General features: G+C 43.5%; 1 protein-coding gene across 4 annotated transcripts in view; it reads right to left on the reverse strand.

Moving 5' to 3' along the window:
- Positions 1 to 20,221, reverse strand: part of AMIGO1 (adhesion molecule with Ig like domain 1) — a 205,393-nt gene that overhangs the window by 15,731 nt on the left and 169,441 nt on the right. For 2 of the 4 annotated variants that reach the window (XM_068269513.1, XM_068269511.1), the window contains exon 4: positions 15,345 to 15,484. The exons of 1 other annotated variant lie outside the window; for it this stretch is intronic. The gene's annotated coding sequence lies outside the window, so the exon portion shown is untranslated. The remainder of the gene's footprint in view (positions 1 to 15,344; positions 15,485 to 20,221) is intronic. One more of the 4 variants, XM_068269512.1, reaches the window with a different exon arrangement.

Genomic DNA, 20,221 nt, shown 5'->3' on the forward strand with positions numbered 1-20,221 from the left:
TAATGCCTGACTGGCTCTTGAGTTCTACTCTCACCCTACCAGTCTGTGCATTGTAAAGGTGCGTACACAAGCAAAATATGCCCACAGTGTGTTTCATCTGCCAGGATAAATGATGGAATTTGTATACAATTTTCACTTTTGCCCTGTCCCTCTCAAGTATCATGAACATATGGATAATACCTCACCCGTCTTGCAAATCCAACAGTATCCGGAAACCTATACCTCTTTAACTACTGCTATACCAACCACCTCAACCAACACGTGCACACAAAGTTCCTTACCACCATGTAGGTCATGCCTAACCCCAACCTATCTGCCAACGTATAAGCTAACCTGATATTAAACGTTCATCTAAGTCCAAGTAAACTTTAGCTGAGATGTTCATTCTCAGCAGGAAATCTAGCATGTACAGTACATAGCTGCTGCCGATGTAATTTTGTGATCCATCCAGCCGGATCGCTAACATACAAGTGACAAACAAGGCAATGGCCATAGGGATGAGGAGGGTCTCGGTCAGCAGTGGTGGGCTTTTGGATTCCTCTGGAGCATCCGCTACCTGGGTAGCTATCTAATATAAAAATATATTCAAATCACAGGTGTGCTTTAAGACTCTATTACGATGACTTTCCTAATCCCTGAAAATGTCAATACTTACCTAAATACAAAGAAACTATCATTTCAAATGCCCAAATCATCTATTCCCGAATGTCTCTGTTTTGGGGGACATTGACCACTATACACCAAAGAAAGAGTATAAATTGCTGAATGAAAAAGAGGGCCTTCAAGCAAGGCTTAACTTTCATGTTTTAACAGGACTACATTTATTGCTTAAATTGAATTCTGTAAAACTATTGCTATTTGACTGTGCTTAATAATTCAGACATGCTGCTTTCCAGGAATATTGTATTATGTTGGTGAACTGTACTCCTAATGGAAGTATCTTTCGGCAGGTCTGCAGAAGATAGTGTAATATAATAACAATAATTATTATATCCATACAGTATTATACGTTTTCATTATTCTTGCTTTGTAATATTATTACATTTAACTTATTTCCTGTTTTACTGACAGGTTCATAGTAGGGACAGTCAATGAGATACAAATAATTCTACTGCTGCTTTGCCATCTCATTAGTCTATTTTCATAATATGAAAGACAAAAATAGTTCCCATGAGATATATTTTGTGCATGTCAGAGCAGTGTTATTTTTTAAGCTTGCTTTTTATAACATTCTTGTCAAAAGTGAATTAAGAATATAAAACAGTGGAATACACTCCACACTTCAATTCACATCCAATATAAACCAGATATATTACAGTGGTAGGCCTCCTAAATAGCTGTAAGCCTGCCGTTGGTAGGAGCTCAGAGCTCCTGAGTGAACAAGTGGCGTATTTTGTGTTGTCAACAAATGCTGTATACATCCAAGGTTGACCATGCAGGCCATAGGCCCCATATTGCGTAAAATCTCTGCATCCTATTTGACAAGGGAGTATATTATAGGTTTCATTAGGCAGATATCTTGAACCTTGCACACTAAAAAGGCTCAGAGAGGAGATCTCCAGAGTTTGCCCAGCAAGACTCTGACGGCATCGTAGATGGCAAATAAACAGATTTTGAAGTTTGTTGCATACAGGGGATGGTTCATGAGAAAGCTACCAAGTAATTCTTCCTCACCTCCAGGCACATAACCCTCTGAGATCAAGTGGAAACCAATCTTCCAGGACTCGCCAACATAGCTACATGCCCACCAAAAATGAGCCTCATCCACACTTAACACATTTCACAACCTCTGAAACATAAGTTAGAACTCATCACTTGTATAACCACTTGTATAACCTTACAGGAATTCTACACCAGTTGTAGAGAATCTTGTAAGACCTTTCCACTATAATACAATTAATGTAAGCTTTCCACTCTTCCAGTTCTAGAGTAACTGCTAACCTGTCTTGCAATTTATCCATGGCAGGGATAGTTTATGGAAGCTGTTGGTACCATAGAACCGAGTACATGACTGAAACCAGACCCTGTCTAAATGAGGTTGTTCTACAGCCTCGAACCTGGAGAAATCGAAAGAGGTTGGAGCTGGGAAAATTATATTTTGCTTTTAAATGATGCCGAGTTATGCAGTAGGTCTCCAACAGTAGCCATCGCCCTAGAGAGCCATTCTGTCCAGATCCTTATCTCACAGTCTGTTGGAAAATCTTAAAGGGAATGTCCAAGCAAAATAAAAAAATGAGTTTCACTTACCTGGGGCTTCTACCAGCCCGATGCAGCCATCCTGTGCCCTCGTAGTCACTCACTGCTGCTCCAGTTCCCCGCTGGCAGCTTGCCGACCTCGGAGGTCGGCGGGCCGTATTGCGTACATTTTTACGCATTCCCGCTTGTGCAGGAACATAAACACATACATTTTTACGCATTACTGGTTCAATGCGTAAAAATTTACGCATTGAACCAGTAACGCGTAAAAATGTATGTGTTAATGTTCCTGCACCAGCGGGAATGCGTAAAAATGTACGCAATGCGGCCCGTCGACCCCGTGGTCGGCAAAAACTAAACGAGCTGACGGAGGGGGACCAGAGCAGCAGTGAATGACTACAGGGGCACAGGATGGCTGCATGGGGCTGGTAGAAGCCCCAGGTAAGTGAAACTCTTTTTTTTTTTGCCTGATAACTCCTTTAAGTCCATAACTAATGGGACGAGTTTGCATCTCTCGTACTCTCAATTAAAGTTATATGGGGGATCTGATATGAGACAACATTTTATTATAGTTGTGTGGATTTGGTCTGGGCAGTATCCTCTTATAGCAAATATAAACCATTCTATAGAGTTTCTGCAAAATGAGAAAGCTGTCTAATTATCAAATCATTTATACTACTCATATTTTTAAGACAAACTTTTTTTTAGTGTTGGATTAAGTTGTGGAGGATTAAAGCATCTCTTCTATGGAAAAGTCTAATCTGTCTCTTGGTGATACCACACAAACAGCAGACATCTCTCCAATGATGATAAACACTGAAGATCTAATGCTGCATATGGATTTCCATGGCTCAGGATGATCATTCCTGGTAGTCTAGTGTCAGTAAAGGTTTACCACACTCACACAAGGTCATTTAGCAAACCACTGTGCATGACACAACGTTTGTCCAGCTTCCCATGCACCACATCTGTCATCCAAAACAATAACCAATGATCATCTCTGGTGACAATGCTTCAGTGTCGGCACAAACCTTTTCTATCTTTCTACTTAAAATTGCAGTTATTGCAGACTCCTGGCTATTATACCTTAGTGAGACATTATGGCAATTAAACCCAGACAAGTGATCTAAATCTTTCTCCGGTCTACATAAACCTAAACAAGTGATCTAATTCCTTCTCCAGTCTACACCAGTGATCTAATTCCTTCCCCAGTCTACACAAGTTATCTAATTCCTTCCCCAGTCTACACAAGTGATCTAATTCTTTCTCCAGTCGACATAGACCCAAACAAGTGATCTAATTCCTTCCCCAGTCTACACAAGTGATCTAATTCCTTCTCCAGTCTACACAAGTGATCTAATTCCTTACCCAGTCTACACAAGTGATCTAGTTCCTTCCCCAGTCTACACAAGTGATCTAATTCCTTCCCCAGTCTACACAAGTGATCTAATTCCTTCCCCAGTCTACACAAGTGATCTAATTCTTTCTCCAGTCGACATAAACCCAAACAAGTGATCTAATTCCTTCCCCAGTCTACACAAGTGATCTAATTCCTTCCCCAGTCTACACAAGTGATCTAATTCCTTCCCCAGTCTACACAAGTGATCTAATTCCTTCTCCAGTCTACACAAGTGATCTAATTCCTTCTCCAGTCTACACAAGTGATCTAATTACTTCTCCAGTCTACACAAGTGATCTAATTCCTTCCCCAGTCTACACAAGTGATCTAATTCCTTCCCCAGTCTACACAAGTGATCTAATTCCTTCTCCAGTCTACACAAGTGATCTAATTCCTTCTCCAGTCTACACAAGTGATCTAATTCCTTACCCAGTCTACACAAGTGATCTAGTTCCTTCCCCAGTCTACACAAGTGATCTAATTCCTTCTCCAGTCTACACAAGTGATCTAATTCCTTCCCCAGTCTACACAAGTGATCTAATTCCTAACCCAGTCTACACAAGTGATCTAGTTCCTTCCCCAGTTTACACAAGTGATCTAATTCCTTCTCCAGTCTACATAAACCCAAACAAGTGATCTAATTCCTTCTCCAGTCTAAACTAGTGATCTAAATCCTTCTCCAGTCTACATAAACCCAAACAAGTGATCTACTTAATTCATTATCCAGTCTACATAAAAAATATAAAAAAAATGTTGGTGCTGGCCAAATTTTTGTTCACTTCTGCAGGGAACAAAGTTATTTATTGTAATTTACACTTTAAAACTAGTTTATCTGGAGATTATTGATAGTAATTAGAATAACTATTATGAAGAATGTGTTTATTGGAGTGAAGGTCTACAATGGTGCTGACATGAGAGAATTATTGTAAAAACAATACACATGTTTTTGACTTGGTTATTTTGGTTCCATCTTCCGATCAGGATTCTGCTGCAGGCCTCATGAAGACTCCCGGCAGGCCCCCTTAAATACATATTAACAAGCAAATTGAGATAAAAAGGGGAGGTAGTTTACCTGTCCAGCGCTGTGATCCTCCTTCCTCCTCCAGTATACACAACCCTTTACTCAAAGCTCTTGTATTGGTGCTTAGCTTTAATTCATAGGTGATGCATGTAAAGCGACAGAGCCCTGCAATTATTTCCTCAAGCTGCTATAGCTCACCATCTAATCAACAACAAATCATTCCATTCACCCTTATATATAACAAATCCAATGAAATAGCCAATTAGCATGCATTTGACAGCAGCCCTCTCAAGGGTAAGAGAGCTGATCTGGATTCAGCAGAGTGCATATCCAACTCTTAGGAATTAGTGTGAGAAATCAATACCAGAGCTTGTTTGTGTCTGTCGAAAATCCAGACCCTGGTCACTTTCTGCACCACACACACTGTCCCTGCTATAAGCTGCAATCTTCTCAAAGAGATCTGTGTCTGCCCCAGCTCCTGCCAACAAAGTTTGAACAACGAGGATTAACCAACGCAGACAGCTGCGGCACAAACCACATCATCTGAAGCTGACACTCTGTATAGAAGTTTATCTTCAGAAGCTTCATTTTGCACAAAAAACATATATTTGAGCACTTTGATCACTGAGCTAATAAATTAAATTCTAGATTTGTTATTGTAAATTGGTATAAGAAATATTTGTTATAGTAAAACTTAATCAGTGCTACTTTTCCTGTAATATGACATAAGGAGCAGACATACTCCACTTTGCAGTATTTTCTTGGCTATGTTCTTATAATTAGGTCTGATGTTTTATGCAGTTCCCTTGTTATGCCGGAAATAACTGGCAACGTTCAGTGGGATTAGGAGCTGGTGTTTTCTGATCTTTGTAAAAGCATTCCTTGATGCTACTCTAGAGTCTTAGGCATCCAATCATTCTGTATTTCATAATTTTGGAGAACTGCAATAAGGCTAGAAGCTGCAGTGAGAATTGAGACTCCTATTTTGTCACTATGTACCTGGTCTGTCTCTTAACCTCCTTAGCGGTAACCCCGTGTGTGACACGGGGTAAGCCACCGGAGGGTGCCGCTCAGGCCCTGCTGGGCCGATTTAAATAATTTTTTTTTTGCTGGACGCAGCTAGCACTTTGCTAGCTGCGCCAGCACCCCGATCGCCGCCGCCGCGCGCCCGATCGCCGCTATCCGGTGCGGCGCGCGCCCCCCCCCCCCCCCCAGACCCCGTGCGCTGCCTGGTCAATCAGTGCCAGGCAGCGCCGAGGGGTGGCCCGGGACTCCCAATGACGTCCCGACGTCATCCCGCCCCGTCGCCATGGCGACGGGGGAAGCCCTCCAGGAAATCCCGTTCTTTGAACGGGATTTCCTGATCGGAGATCGCCGAAGGCCCTCGGCTCGCTACATGATTTAAAAAAAAAATAAATAAAAAAAAACTGCTGCGCTTCCCTCTGGCGGTATTTTTCATACCGCCAAGGGGGTTAAGGCCTTTACACACTGATGACTGATGCCACTTTCGGGCAACATCTGACTGAGGCTGTACAGATGTGTAGTCTGTAGGTCGATGGAGCAGCGCAGACGTGATCCCACAATCGGGCCATCGCCCGGCTAAGTCGATCCATCTGGCAGGTTGCAGACAGTGTAGCGGTTGCTCATCGGGGGCCGCTGTACACACGCCAGATTATCAACTGAGGCGGTTGTAATCCGCCACCTCAGCCGGCTTTAATCATGTGTGCGTACAGGGCTTTAGACAGGTTTTAGCCTACAGGCCCTTTTACACTTAAAAGTGTTTTCATGCATTGCTATGTGTTGTGTTCCAATGCATTTTTCCTCCATAACACTGCATTGTGAAAAAGCTTCAGTTTTCAGCGTATAGTGTGAAAGAGGCCATAGGGAAACATGGACACTGAACTGCACATCAGTTGTCCTTTCATCAATAGGAAGAAAGAAAAAAGTGAAAGCCGGCACTAGCGTCCAAAAGGCAGGGGAGGAGATGTGGGTGCTGTGACAACTGTGCCTCCAGACGTCAGAAGTATCTCATGCACATCAAAGAAACCAGAGGGATCCGGGCACCAGTTGCAATTTAACAAGTCACCTGTTTATTTAAACTCATCCAACCTTCTCCCGTACACGCATAAAAAATAGCCTTATAGCTGTTTTCACAGGTAGAACACCTGCTTCCTCAGAGGCAAGAGATGAATATACTGGTGACTTGTTAAATTGCAACTGGTGCCCGGATCCCTCTGGTTTCTTTGATGTGCAGTTGTCCTTTCAGTTAAAACTGACAGCAATCAATATAGTGTAAAAGCACCCTAAGGCCTCTTTCACACAGGAGGCTGAAGGCAGTGAATGCACTGCCCATCAGCAGCTCCAATGCACCATCCAGGTGCTTGCTAGGGCTCCGTAAATGCAGAGGCAGCCACTGCACTCAGATGTGACATGATTCTTTTTTTCTTTTTGCTAGCCCGTAACCGCAGGTTGAACGCTGACGTGTGGGGTTTCAAACACCGCCACTTGGCTGCATTCAACTGTAGCCAAAGGTGTGCAAGTTCAGCTGTCCCATGTGAAAGAGGGTCTAACAGAACTGAGAACTAACAGAAAGACCATATTATTTGCTTTTAAAAACAAAGAAATGTATTCAAATTATATGCGTTTCAGAATGTAGTAACATATACCTATACAATGAATATGAATATTTTTACCAGTGGCTATGCATGTGGTGCATTAAAATGCATTACACATCCTAGGTGGTGTGAATGGTGTGATATTAAAACTTACTGTTAGTGATTTTGGTATGTAATACCACACAGCACCATTTATTGTAGTGGTAAGGTATATGCATTGTATCACAGAACACGGGCAAAACAGAGTCCCTGTGCACTGCAATAATAATACTGCACAGGGTAGTGTGAATGAGAATACCGGACCCAAACTACATAATATAAACTAAGCACAGAGGTATGTTTGGAAAGGTTGTACATGCCTCTGTGTACTGTCCATTGTCCCGTGTGCTCCTTCCAGTCTTTGTAATTACTGACCGAGAAAGTCACTTTGAAAGTGGAAAAAGCTGGATTGCGGCAGAAGAAAAGTTGACCCATTTTGATGATGGAGGTGCCAGTTTTCGGAGGGGAGCCATGGTTGAATGGAACAAAAGAGGGAGGAAAGAAGATAGTGAATAGAATCCGCGGAGGGTAGGTATTGTGCTAATGTGTTTATTTGTATTGTATTCTTGTGAACTAGTTGTCCTTTAAACCAGGCATCCAATTTTCCTGTTCAGTATTCAGAAGTTGATCATCTACAATTTGTACTATATTGTACCATAAGATATTAGACAAGATTTGCATCAGAAATGTTGCCTTAAGGCCCGTACACATGCTCAACCAAACCGCCTGATTGTCGTCTGATTTGAGTGTGTTGAACGACAGTCAGGTGTGTGCAGGTGTGGCAGACAACAAGACGACTGACTGCCTGATAACAGGCGGTTTGCCTGATCCATCTGGTGGTTTGACTAAAGTCACTGTTGGGCTGATATCATGCAATTGGCCATGTGTGTTCAATATTGTTTAAATGACGGTGTTGTTTTGAATGCGTCCATGTCGAGAAATTTGTCTTTTGGTTGTGTGTGAAATATTTAAGTGAGTTGTTTGGTGTGCGGAAAATACAAGTCATGTCAATGGTTTGTCACGGTGTCGGTCATGTTGTGGTGCTGGTCAAGCACTTTGTTGGATGTGTGTAAGAGCCTTAGGGCCCTTTCACACTGGTGCGGTGCATTGTGGCAAATTGCTGCACTGCTACCGCAGCCTAATGAAAGCCTGTGGGGAAGTTCATATTTCCCCACGTTACGGTGTGCTTCACCGGATGTGCCCGATTTTATGCTTGCACATACCTATGTTGGCTCCTGCAGCGACCTGCGTCAGCCCGGAACTCAAGTTAGTCTGTGGCGACGTGGGCTTCTTTAAAGAAGTAACATTGTGGTGTGCATGCGCGGAAGCGTATTTTTACAATACCCTTCCGTGTATTTCCGCATACCCAAGGCAGGAAGTGACTGCAAGCGAGCGTCACTCCATGCGTGGCCGAATTCCAGACAGGGAACACCATGTACTAACGCGGTGTTCCCCGAAGGCCTGTTTTTTGTCGGTGCAATGAGGTGGGCGTGACACACTGGATCGCTAACTCCATTTTACAGTGTGAAACCAGCCTTAAAGCGGATCCGAGATAAAAAACTAACTATAACAAGTAACTTGTCTATATATCTTATCTAAAGTTTAGATAGTTTACAAAGCATATGTAGCTGCAAACAGCTTCAACAGTTTATGATTATTTATTCCTGCGATACAATGAGAGCGGCCATGTTCTGTTTGTCACATTACACAAAGGAAAGCTGCTCTGCATCTCCAGCCCTCAGCCTGTGAAAACTACACTCCCCTCTCCTACTCTCTCCTTCCCTCTGCCTCTGAAATCTCTGGCAAGTAACCTCCTCCTGCCCAGACTGAGCTCCCATAAGCCCTTGCTACTAAGGCTCAGAGTGCCAAGGCACTCTGGAGAACCTGTGGACGAGGCTTGTTTAGTTTATAGGGATTTAAAGTATTAAAACAAAACAAAAAAAGTATTTGGCTTGAGGAATGCTCTATAAACTATATGAAAGGAACACAATTATGCAATGAGTAAACGTTTATCTCAGATCCACTTTAAGATCAATTGAGCTGTGGCCACCACAGGATTTGTAAAGCATGATTTTGTGGAAAGCAATGTAAATTGCAGCCCACATTCTTTTTTCCTCCTCCTGCCCTCCATCTCTTCTTCACAGTACTGACATTCCCAGTCAATGCCCAGCAGATATTTCATCAAATATTGATCATGAATGCCCTAGTTTTTAAATTATATTCATAGATGTGATTTAAATTGAATCTGACATCTGATCTGTTAAAAATATTGTGCAGTGTATGCCTAGAGTCAGGTTGCATTTGCACGATAAGCCTTGTTCTGAAACTGAAAGAAAACTGATTTTCAAAGTAATGCCCATGTTTTCCTATGACTCAGTTCCCACTCTATGCATTTTAACTCAAATCTTTTTCACAATGCACTACTATGGGAAAAACGCATACCAACGAGCACTAACGCATACTAACGCACACTAATGCATACCAACGGTTTAAGTGTAAAAAGGCCCTTAGGGAAACACTGTGTGTAACAAGCACAAAAGAGACATGTGGCTGGATTTAGAAGGGTGAAGGTTAATCTGTGAGCCTGACTTACCAAGCTTTTCCTATGCTGAATTTAACTAGAGAATGTAAGTGATCTTGCAAACCTGGCCTGGATTTATTAAGGCAGACCTCCAGTGTAAATTGCTCATTCCACGGGTGCACTTTTCCTATAAAGTCTTCCTCTTTTGAATCAGTCCCGGAGCTCCAAGGCTATGGAGTTTTTAAGCAGGTGGGCGGGGCTATGTGCCAGAAGCTGGCGGACACAGATCCCAGGACTGATTCACAAAAAGAAAACTTTATAGGAGAACCTGTGGAATGAGCAATTTACACTGTAGGTCCACTTTAAAGGAGAACTATCAAAGTTTACTAAAACTCTAAATGCCACATATATTTCCAGTACTTACTAGCAAATAGCAATACAAAGGCTTTTTTCATGTTTTATATGAGGAAAATGACATTTATAGAGAACAGTTCCCACTGTTGGTATTACTATGGAGGACTGTGCCCAGCACATAAAGCATACAGAAACAATCTTCACTGGCTCTAATACTGTTACTGGAATCTGTTCAGAATGTTTTGAAGCAGAAATATGGCTTCAAATGTGTGCAAATAATCATTAGCTGAAGCTCTGTGTTTCTGCCTGTGTGTCTCTCTCTGCCACGCAGTTTAAAGTACACTGTTTACAGCCAGGTTACAGTTCAGCCAGACTCCCCCCTCCCTCATCTTGGGCTCCCCCTTCAGCGCTCCCCCCTCCAGAAATGACAGCAGTGGCCAGGCAGGGAGATTCACCCCTTGTGTTTCATGTGGCGGAGCTCTTCTCTGCAGCACCTCCACTCTACTTCCTGATTAGCTCAGGAAGTAGAGTGAGGCGCTGCAGAAAAGAGCTCCGTCGCATGAAATGTAAGAAGTTTTGCAGGGGGGATCAGTGATTTCTTGTTACGCCCCTGCATGTCAGTTAAGGTATACTTTTACTGATGCCTAACACAGGTACAATGCTCTAGCACTGAATTAGGGCCTGAGCACACTGTTGTGTTGCTGAGCTGATTTCTTAAGTGTGCAATAAGAAGGGACATCAGGCAGGCAGTGTCTGGTGGGGACACTAATGCACTGTGCAGCGGTGCATTCTGACAACACACTGCTGCATGCATTTCTGTACGCAAACCAGCGTTGCCCCATCCATTATAGCTGAATAATGTCAGCGCCACAACAACAATCAACGCAGGTTCTGTACTTTCCTGAAAAATGCACAGCTACTTTTGTCACAGAGCAACCCAAAAGTGTGCCTGGCGAAACTTACTGCTTGTGTGCGCAGCTGCCTAGAGGTTGTCTTATTCATACATCCAGCATGGCTTGCAGCATACAAGTGCAAACCCGCTAATTCAACCAACCTTCACCAACCTTCCTCTTACCTGATAGCAGACAATTTGCAATAGATCCAGGCCAAAATTCCTGGGTCACTTAGACTTTTCCACAGTTTTCCGGCTCACAAGAACTTTCATTAATCAGGTGTGTGCATGTCCTGCATATTATACATAGATTTTCCTTTTCTCTCTTTGTGTATACATCATCAGTTACTAAAAACGATGAGTGGCATTTCCTTATCTATCTGACTCCTGGATCAATAGTTTTTGCAAGTGCAAATGTGATGACTTTGATATATGAAATATGCAAGAAATGTATGCCTCAACCAGTCCAAACGATTGTAATTTCAATTTTGGCTAAAATCTCTCAAAATGATTTTTTTTGGATGGAAAATCTCGATCGTTCGAAGGTGGTAAATCGATTGCTCATAGTGATCAATCTTTTTGTCACATTGGGTGGCAAACTACAAGTGTATGGCTACCCCTAGAGGAAAATATACAAGCGATTTGTAGTCGCTCACAGTCACACTGTGATAATTGTACATGATTAGTTAGAGAAAGCCAGGAATCATTAAGCTAATGGCTGAACCTTGGATTCCCTGTGAAGTACAGCACATAGTAGCTGCTGCTGCTTCTAATCATACAAAACCAGCTCAATATATGATTAGTTGCAATCAATCGCAACTACATATGCCTTACACTACAAGGAACCTGCTGTTTGATCTGGTGGCGATCATCCATGACTAATTGCAAGCGATTTTAGTAGCGTATTGAGTAAGCATATGGTAGCCTGTCTACCACATTGTCAACAACTGAAGAGAGTTCTTCCCAGCTTGTCTTGCTCTCTTCCCTGCAGGCCCTGGCCCCGGAAAGCAGGTTTGTTTTGTGTACAGACGGAGCTTGATGCTGGCTAAAACACACAGCTAGAAATATCCATGCACTGACAGAACAGCACCCCTCTGCAGATGAAGGTGACTACAGCCAGCAGAGGACAGCTGGACTACCCGCAGGCTGTGCATCAGAAAACTACAATTCTATGCGAGCATTCAGGGGGAAACAACAGGAATTTGTCAAGGTTTTCCAACTTATTCAATCCCAAGTCGCCCAATAGAGGTCAACTGCAGAGATCTGCAATTAACCTAAACACACAGTGTGGCCTGATCTAGTTGAAATTAGCCAGATCAGGTAACTATCATCACGTCTTTACAAACCCCTGCTCTCTGCACTCATGACATGCCAGTAGTCTACTCTGAGACAGATTTAAAATATATTACTTACTTGTGCGGCCCCCTCCCTCCTTTTACATGTAGTCCATTCCACATGGTTCAGTCAGTTCCCCCCCCCCCCCCCTTCTGTTTTCAGCAGACTCACGCTGCTTTCCTGTTGTACATGTACAGTGCATCTCTTCTGTGTAAAAAAAAAATATCCAACATCCATGTATAGCTCCCACCTTTCATGTACAGCAGCCCTCCTTACAAGTATAGCACCTTCATAACAGGTACAGCAGCCCTCCTTACATGTACAGCACCTTCATTCATCTACAGCAGCCCTCCTTACATGTACAGCTCCTTCATTCATGTGCAACAGCCCCCCTTACATGTACAGCACCTTTATTCATGCGCAGCAGCCCTCTTACATGTACAGAACCTTCATTCATGTACAGCAGCCCTCCTAACATGTACAGCACCTTCATTCATGTGCAGCAGTCCTCCATACATGTACAGCTCCTTCATTCATGTGCAACAGCCCCCTTACATGTACAGCACCTTCATTCATGTGCATCAGCCCTCCTTACATGTACAGCACCTTCATTCATGTACAGCAGCCCTCCTTACATGTACAGCACCTTCATTTATGTGCAGCTGCCCTCCTAACATGTACAGCACCTTCATTCATGTGCAGCAGTCCCCCATACATGTACAGCACCTTCATTCATGTGCAGCAGTCCCCCATACATGTACAGCACCTTCATTCATGTGCAGCAGCCCTCCTTACATGTACAGCACTTTCATTCATGTACAGCAGCCCTCCTAACATGTACAGCACCTTCATTCATGTAGAGCAGTCCCCCTTACATGTATAGTTCCCTCTCTTTCATGTACAGCAGCCCTCCTTAAATGTACAGCAGCCCCCCCCCCCAAGTAAAGCCCCCTTTTTCATTTACAGCAGCCCCCTTTAAATGTACAGCCCCAACTTTCATGTATAGCAGTCCCCTTACAAGTGCAGCCCCCTCTTTCATGTATAGTTCCCTCTTTCATGTACAGCTTCCCCCTTACATATATAGCCCCCCGTTTCATGTACAGCAGCTCTCTTACATGTACAGTCCCCTTGTTTCATGTACAGCAGCCCTCTTACATGTACAGACCCCTTGTTTCATGTACAGCAGCCCTCTTACATGTACAGACTCCTTGTTTCATGTACAGCAGCCCTCTTACATGTACAGCCCCACTGTTTCATGTACAGCTTCCCCCTTACATATACAGCCCCCCGTTTCATGTACAGCAGCTCTCTTACATGTACAGTCCCCTTGTTTCATGTACAGCAGCCCTCTTACATGTACAGACCCCTTGTTTCATGTACAGCAGCCCTCTTACATGTACAGACTCCTTGATTCATGTACAGCAGCCCTCTTACATGTACAGCCCCACTGTTTCATGTACAGCAGCCCTCCTTACAAGTGTAACCCCACCTATTTTATGTACAATAGCCTAAATTCCATGTGTAGCCTCCCTCTACCATGTAAAGCACCCCTCCCCTAGGCCACAGCATATATGGTCTTTTCATAAATCTGGCACTGATTCAGTGTATGCCTTCTTCTAGACCAGAGATCAAGAGATAAACCAAAAAATTAGAATGAACCAAATCAGTCCAAGAGTCCTTCAAATGTAGCAGATTTCTGAATGATACATTAAATAGTTATGGCACATGAAGAAATGATATTTCCATTAATCTGCCATTGTAAAAGAAAGGAAATGCAATTCATCTGTTTTCCTTTGGCCTCACATATCCTTTCAGATACATGTTATTAGTGGGAAAGAAGCCGCCAAGAAAACTGCTGCTTCTTGTTGTGTTTCACTGTGCTCAGATCATCTGGACCTGAGATTGTGCCACTATGGTGTTAACTTTATCTTGCTGTATCCTGAATCATTTTTTTACATGAAAAACCTCACTGAATTAGGGTTTAACAATAGCAATGTAATGCATCATCTTTTCTAGCTGAGCTAAATCTGTGTACAGTCGTAACAGGATGACACAAATACTGTGAATCCAGCCATTCCGTTGCCAAATCCTCCTGATGTTTACATACAATTAGCTCTCTAGTTTACAGGCCCCTAAGCTCTAAAAAGATGCCGCTCTTCATGCTACTCCATGTACATGTACAGAATTATCCTCCTTACCCTCTAAACAAATACAACTAATACTGGACAGTCTGCATGATATACACTGTGTGAAGTAACACAAGATAACACTATAAATGCCCATGCCTAAATAATTTGAAAATAACAATATCAAGATTAGAATGAGAAAAGAGTGCATAAGCCAATTTCCCATTGCAGTTGCTATGTGTATATTTACACCCAGGAGCTTGTTTGTACCTATGCAGCCCAGATGTGTACCTGGGAATGGATATGACTTTGCAGCCAGTGTTTAGTGCTGCTGGTGAGTGTGCACAGTAAGTGCTGAGTGAGTACAGCTCTTAAATCCTGGCTGTGGATGGGAGGGGGTTGGATGTTTACGATGATGCAGATAAACTGCAGGTCCCTAGGATGGATGTCATTGTGCTGCTAATTAGCGATGGAGGTGCATGCATGTGTGTCCACCACGCATACTGTGATGTACACTTGTTGGAAAGAAAGAGCCTGCACAATGTGTTTCATTTTCTGTGCAATTATCACCTTCCTTTTGATGAAGAGCTTTATACGACCCTAAATACAGCATAATACAAGCATTTCCCTTTCGCTGCCTTATTTTGATAAAGTCTTGTACCTGCATCTGTTTCTAAGTGAGATGGCTTCTGTGACACCATGCCTATGCCTGTTCTGCTCTCTGTACATTTTCTGTCTCTTTCTGTACTACTACTGTCTGGCTGTTTTACCCCGCATGCAGCACTCCTCCTGGTATTCCCCAGTTTTCTCTTTTGTGTGAATATGCATGATGAAATGTCACTGTACCTGAGCTGTGCTGTCCTTTGTTCCCTCGGTGCTCTCTGTGCAGCATGCCTCTCTGTGTTGCAGTAGCAGGCTAGGTGCAGAGCTGGTTTGTCCTCTATGTGTAGAAAGCTTCGTCCGCAGCAGCCACTGCTGATCTCCCTCTCATTATCGGTGCCAGTGGAAGGGGGAGGAGAGAAAGCAGGATGGAGAGTTAAAGGGACGAAAAAAGAGAGAGGGAAGAGGGTGGAGAAAAAGAGGAAAAAACAAAAGGAGGAGGGAGAAAATGAAATTAGATGATATGGGAGGGAGAAAGAAAAGAGCTCAAGGATAACATCAGTTAAAAAGGGATGTTGTGTTGGGATTGGGATCTTCTTTGATAACCCCCGACTCCTTTCCCTTGCTAAGTTACGTACAGACGCTAGATTTTCTTTGCCTGAGATGATTGTCTGAGATTAATAATAGAAGTCCCACAACACTAATCAATAGTCTGTCATGAATCAATAAATAACTGACACAAATGACTGATGTTGTTCAGCACTTTCCTGTTCATCATACCCCTCCCCGCGCCATAGAACAGAACAGACTGCTTAGTTATATTGATAGCTTCAGGAAATAATTATTCAGTGTCTGTCCAGGTCTATAGTTTGGATCTGTATTAGGGCCGCTTCACATGGGCGACATCAATGTCTCGCTCAAGTGCTTTTTTTTTTTGCTAGCGAGCAGCGTTTGCCAACCTTTGGAGGCACTTCACATTGCTTGCCATTTTTGACACCCCGCAGGTGAACCCAAAAGCGTAATGATTAGCAATCCTGGAAGCTACATGTTCCAGGAATAAAAGCAACCACAGGAAAAATCTGGATCAAGTGTGGCGTTTGCGCAAACCAAGGTAAATTACAGTAACGGCGCTATCCATTCATCGCTGTCCAACCAATACTTTGCAGATATGGAATAATTATTAAGGGGTTAAGTCGGAAGCGGTTATGAAAGACAACACATACAGTAGTGGGTTTGTGGGAAACGTCCTGGACCTTGGTGGCCCTTTCTATATGTCAGAGCTGTTTGATGAAGCATGTAATAGGGCTCTATGGTGTATATATACTCCTTACCCTAAAGGTGCTTTTAGGGTAAGGAGTATATATACACCATAGAGCCCTATTACATGCTTCATCAAACAGCTCTGACATATAGAAATGGCCACCAAGGTCCAGGACGTTTCCCACAAACCCACTACTGTATGTGTTGTCTTTCAATGCAAATAAACTTAGAATCCATCTACAGTGACCAGTACAAGTCTCATACAACTGGTAAGATTGCCATTTTCTGTGCAAATGGGAGCATGAAGCAAAGGTACAGTGGATGCCACATAAGATACCACATAATCACACCTAGTGCCATCTGCTTTCACTTATTTTCAAACTTAGAGCAAGAAGAACTGAAGAAAGTCAAATCATGGCCAACTGGGAAAATATCTAATCTCTGAGTATTTTTCTATGGGCCATCTCCATAACAAAACCTATAGTCAGAAAATTCAGACTCACTGGCCACTGCTCTCTTTATGAAGACTGTAACTTGACTTAAAGTGTTATAAGTTCCTCCTGCGCTTAAACTGGCTACAGGTACTCAGCAGTTGCTCCTTGTATAGCCTGATGAAGCAGCGTATACCTGAGAAACGTGTTGCATTTTTTTAAACTGTGAATAAAGGAATGTTTGCTGATTAATTGACTTGTGTGAGACTATTGTGGGAGGTAAGTCTACAACTACCTTCCTTTCTAAGCAGATTTTAAATATTTTACTCTATTTTTGAAGCCTCTGTTATATAAACTACTGTGCATCCAATTTTGATTGGCCAATTTTGCCACTTCCATGTAATATGATAGCTTACCTGCACAATCTGTTCATAGTGTTCAAAATCTGATGGTCCTCGTACTACACTTAGGTGATAAAATTGGCCAATTGGTCAATTGAAATTGGATGTGAGAGGCCAGAAACCCACTAGCAGCGATTTCTAGTCACTAGTGATTTGAAAATGCTCTTGCTTATGCAATGCTATGGGGGATTTTTATAAAATTACATCGCTCAAGTGGGATCACACCCATAGCATTACATTAGCAAGAGCTTTCAGATCGCAAAGCACTCAGAAAATCGCTCCTAGTGGGTTTCTGGCCTAAGAAGGCTTTGGTCTTCTGTTTTCCTTTCTCTTATTATTATCTCAACTCCTACACTTTTTAATATATTTTAGTTTTGTCCTTAATAAAGCAGTTATAGATTTCATTACCAGGTCAAAATTTAAAATCCTTTTAACCACTTGCCGACCGCACACTCATACCGTGCGGCGGCAAAATGGTAGCCGGAGGACCAGCGACGCACATCTGCGTCGCCAGGTACCTCCCTAATTAATCAGGAAAGGCCGGGCCGCTCGCGCGAGCGGCCGTTTCCTGTTAGATCACGGAGCGGGTCTCCGTGAATAACCTGCGAGCCGCTGATCGCGGCTCGCAGACTAAATGTAAACGCAGGAGACATTTGTCTCCTTTGTTTACATTGAACGGTGCTGCTGCTACAGCAGCGCCGTAAGGCAGATCGGCGATCCCCGGCCAATCAGCGGCCGGGAATCGCCGTCATGTGACAGGGGACAGCCTGTCACAGGCTGCACAGGACGGATAGCGTCCTGTACAGCCCCGATCACCAGGGGTGAGAGGGAGGGGGGGAATTTCACCGCGGAGGGGGGCTTTGAGGTGCCCCCCCCGCAACACCCAGGCAGGCAGGAGCGATCAGACCCCCCATGCACATCATCCCCATAGGGGGAAAAAAAGGGGGGTGATCTGATCGCTCTGCCTACAACCTGATCTGTGCTGGGGGCTCCAGAGCCCACCCAGCACAGATCATAAAAAAAACAGCGCTGGTCCTTAAGGGGGGGGGGTAAAGGCTGAGTCCTCAAGTGGTTAATTATACTTACCTTGTTATTACCCATCTTGTCCCATCTTCTTTATATTTGGTCACTTTCTCTTTGTTGTACAGAAGTCTAGCCAGCTAACAACAGGCAGAGGGTGCCAGATATCTGCTGTCTGCAGTGCTTGTGGGAGTAGGGAGATGGTGACATAATCCTGCCATAATTTCCCCTATTTATAAATGTGAACCCCGAGACTCCTATAGGGCACCCCCCCCCTCCCCCCCCCCATATCTATTTCAAATAATATAAATACCCTATCCTTTAGTTTAAATAATACCCACAGAAAATGATCCACTTTGTTCTAAACAGAATACCCAGATTCATTCTAAATATTGCAGTTTGGTGACAGCTGAAATAAGCCATTTCTGCTTACATATTTGCAGGTATGGAGAAAGGAAAAGAAGGGACATATTAAGCAGTTTGTATGTTTCTGTCTATTTTATAAATTGCCTCCATATTCTCATTAAGTGTACTGGTTAAGGGCACCACCTTTGACATGGGAGACCAGGGTTCGAATCCTGGCTAGGGTCAGTACCTATTCAGTAGGGAGTTCAAGGCAAGACTCCCTAACACTGCAGGGTGGCTTCTTGAGCGCGTCCCAGTGGCTGCAGCTCTTGAGTGCTTTGAGTCCGACAGGAGAAAAGCACCAAACAAATGTTCAGATTATTTTATTATTATTAACCTCTTTGGCTGAACGCGGCGGCAGCCCCAGGACCGCTCCACGTCAATTGGCATGAAGTCCTGGGAATGGGTTTTGCAGGAGATCACTCCGCTCGAATAACGGAGCTCTGCTCCGTCATCAGTCTCCCGGCGGCGATCGCCGCTAGGAGACTGTTAGACTGTGAAACCGCCGTCTATTTACTCTGTACAGCATGCGATCTACGGCAGTGCTGTACTGGGGACAGCCGTGTGACACGGCTGTCCCCCTGGGTGGCTAAAAAGCGATTCGCTGTCATAGGCTGAAGCCTATGACAGCCGATCGCACTGATTGGCTGGTGGAGGGAGGAAAATAATAAAAAGGGGGAAATGTATTATAAAATTAAACAAATATTTGTAAAAGAAAAAAAAAAAACATTGTGGGAGCGACCATAGCCCACCAACAGAAAGCTGTGTTGGTGGGCAGAAAAGGGGGGGGGATCACTTGTGTGCTGAGTTGTACGGTCCTGCAGCTAGCCCTTAAAGCTGCAGTGGCTTTAATTGTAAAAAATAGCCTGGTCACTAGGGGGGTTTAAGACCGTGGTCCCCAAGTGGTTAAATATACCAAGTCAACAGTGGCGTAGCTGGGGAGCAGTGGCGTAGCTACAGACCTCGGGGCCACGATGTGGAATTTGGACTCCCCTCCATTAAATAATGTGCAGTTATACTCAGACTCAGCTTTTACTGGATTAGCCATATGCTTGTTCCAGGTTTTCGACTCAGCCACTACATATGCCAGAAGATCAACAGGACTGCCAGGCATTGTTTACAAGGAAATAAATATGACAGCCTCCAAATCCCTCTCACCTTCATATCTCTCTGTAAGGATTACTACTATTCAATGCACATATAGAGGTGTTTATTAACCGCATACCACCAATAAAATAAGATGGATGAATGAGGGCCCCTAACGGGTGTGGTCACACTCTCTGCATCCTCTGTTGCTATGCCACTGCAAGTCAAGTTACAGGTTTTGTTATGGAGATGGCCCATAGAGAAATACTCAGAGATTAGATATTTTCCCAGTTGGCCATGATCTCACTTTCTTCAGTTCTTCTTGCTCCAAGTTTGAAAAAAGTGAAGAAAATGCAGATGGCACTAGGTGGGATTATGTTTCATCTTATGTGGCATCCACTGTACCTTTGCTTCATGCTCCCATTTGCAATCCCAAGGCAATCTTACCACTTGTTTAACACTTATGAAAATTTCCGACATGTCTGATCTCCCGCTGGATCAATTCTGTGCTCGATTTCGC

This window comes from Hyperolius riggenbachi, chromosome 2 (assembly GCF_040937935.1).
Source record: "Hyperolius riggenbachi isolate aHypRig1 chromosome 2, aHypRig1.pri, whole genome shotgun sequence".
NCBI classification, from domain to species: Eukaryota; Metazoa; Chordata; class Amphibia; order Anura; family Hyperoliidae; genus Hyperolius; species Hyperolius riggenbachi.